The 2,538-nt window shown below is 35.7% G+C and overlaps 1 pseudogene; it reads left to right on the top strand.

The window, feature by feature from the left end:
* Positions 1 to 599: 599 nt before the first annotated feature.
* On the top strand, positions 600 to 1,351 carry LOC149192280 (uncharacterized; annotated as a pseudogene).
* Positions 1,352 to 2,538: the final 1,187 nt, after the last annotated feature.

Here is a 2,538-nt window from a genome sequence, read left to right as displayed (position 1 = left end):
TATTTTCTTGTCTTTGCTTGCGACCTCGCAGTTGTGAATAATGAGTTGTCCCGTATTAATTTCATTAAAAATAATGACAAAATGTTGTGTATGGAGGCAGAAACACTTCCGAACTCCGCACATAGTCTCCGCACTCCAGAATTCCCACACAATTAAATTACGAAACAATATAGTGCCTACATTGGGGACTGCACGTCGTTGAGCTATCCCGTATTAATTGTTATCTTACATAGTAGGAATACTGTTGATAATAAGAGTAGTGCGCTATGTTTTATGTAAGGTTGTTGCTCTGGAGTGCTTGTGGTCATAATTGAGTAGGATATGGGCTTACTAGAGTGATGATTGAAGCTGCTTTTGATCATCACCAAAGAAAGCTCTGGTGCATAAAACTTTTCGTTAAATATATTTTCATTAAAGAACAACTACGTTGAGTGTGGAGTTCCGTACTTCACACAATGAAAATCTCATGGTGCAGAGTGCACAACTCCGCACTCAATGTGGTTGTTTGTTCGTTACGTTGCGTCATGTAGCGAGTGGGCAAAGGGAAATCAAGTCAATCGTCTAGACAATGCTTGGAAAACATATTTTCCAGAGGGGCTATGTTGGGACGCGAGGGTATGTCTGAAAGGTTCGACGTCAACTCAAAGAGACAACAGATGATACACCCGGAACCGCACTTCTAAAGTCTGAGTGGGCTCGGTCCCTACAATAGTCTTCGCACGGGAATGAAGATGTGATATCATGCAGGCAAACCTAAAGTTTTTCCGGTGGTTCGTCTGCGGTGTGCTCCTTTCAATTACAGCAAGAGCAACATTTGTGGTTTCTTTGTGGGATTGGATGTTGCGGGCTCCTTGCTAGTTCATAAACATGGTCGTTTCTCTAGTGAAGGTTTTGTTGTTTTCTGCAATCTGATGCAAGTCGATTTTCTTTGTAGTGGGATAGACAGAACATGGGGCGTAGGTACATTGAGGTCTTTCGCTACAAAAAGTAGGGTTGCTACAATGTAGTTGCATCCGAACTCAATGAAGCCAAAGTGTGGGATAATGTTGCTCCACTACCCAGCTCCCCAAAGGGTTCTTCAGAGAAGGATCATATGGAACATACTGGCTTTCTGAAGCTCCAAGGACTTCCTTTCTCAGTGTTGAAGAGGGGCATCATTGAGTTTTTCAAGGAATATTATCTGAAAGAGAAAAATGTACATATTGTAAGTCATTTAAATAGGAGAGTTACAGCTGAATCTTTTGTGGAATTTAAACGATGTTATGATACGCAGACACTTTTTTTCAACTCACAAGAAGTTAGTCATTTTCTTACTACCACTTTAGCATGGAGATTCTTAATCTGTAAATAGGTTTTGTTACAATACCATGCACCAATACCATGACTTATTAATACCAAAGCCCAAAAATCAGAACTCCACATGACACTTTTTTTAATTAATCAATTTAATTAAAGGAAAAAAAGGCATAAGATAAATCTCAAACTTTGATTTTTGTATACTATTAATAATATTATAGAATATTTAATAGAGGTTAAATCCGGACCATCCACCTAATAATTATTTATAATTAAATTAAAATTTAGTAAGCCCTATTCCAAAATAGATATGCCTATGGGCATAATTAAAAAAAATAAAAAAAATTAAATAAAATTAAATGATATTTAAAAGATATTTTGAGTGTAAAATAAGTTATGGTCTTTTGGGCATGTGGTATTGATAGGTCATGGTATCATAGAAAAAATCAATATATATGTTAAAAATCTTCGTGATAAAGTGGGGTCAATTTCCATCATTAAGAACCTTATTACATATTTATTTAAACGTATGTATATTTAACTCAATTTTTTTCCTTGGAAAAAAATGGTAATTTCATTTCATCATTGAATAGTAATAAAATATATTTTAGGGATGCATGCTTAGGTATGCATTCAAATAAGATCTAGCGATCACCCAAAAATAATGTGACTCTATGTCACATCTATATAGAAAGGTTGAACAAATCTTAGTGTATATCTTTGGTTGCACATAAATACATAAGTGTGCAATTTATATTTTCTCTATGGGAGCATTGTATTTATGTTTCCAAAAAATACTATATGAGTTGTCGCATGCCCTTAATAGTAAGGGCATCATCCATCCAACTTGACAACCCACATAGTGCTTTCAGACCATGGACCAAAAGACCGTCTTTAGGTTTGATTTTGCAATGATCGTGGCCCCCTTTCTATGAAGGGTCTAAGATAAACATCATAATGTCCATGGTAATTTGATTCCCTAATTACCCAATCGACTACTGTCATATAAACACCTTCCTTCGATAAGGAAATCCACTGGTGAGTTGTGTTCAAACATGAGAAACAGAGCAACTACAAAGAATCTCTAAGTCAAATAACTTCTTCCAGCAATGGTCGAAAATATAATTGTGACATCTTTGGGCCCCTTTTTCCCAATTTATGATTAATGTTTAATAGCCAAAAATATGTAGGTAGGTGTAGCATATTTCTTTTACAAAAAGAAGCAACACTTTTAAAGCCATA

This window comes from Pinus tabuliformis, chromosome 2_2, assembly GCF_031772625.1.
Source record: "Pinus tabuliformis cultivar Carrire ecotype Pingquan chromosome 2_2, CPIR1, whole genome shotgun sequence".
NCBI classification, from domain to species: Eukaryota; Viridiplantae; Streptophyta; class Pinopsida; order Pinales; family Pinaceae; genus Pinus; species Pinus tabuliformis.
The sequence above is the reverse complement of the archived record's forward strand: the minus strand, read 5'-3'. Positions and strand labels throughout refer to the sequence as shown.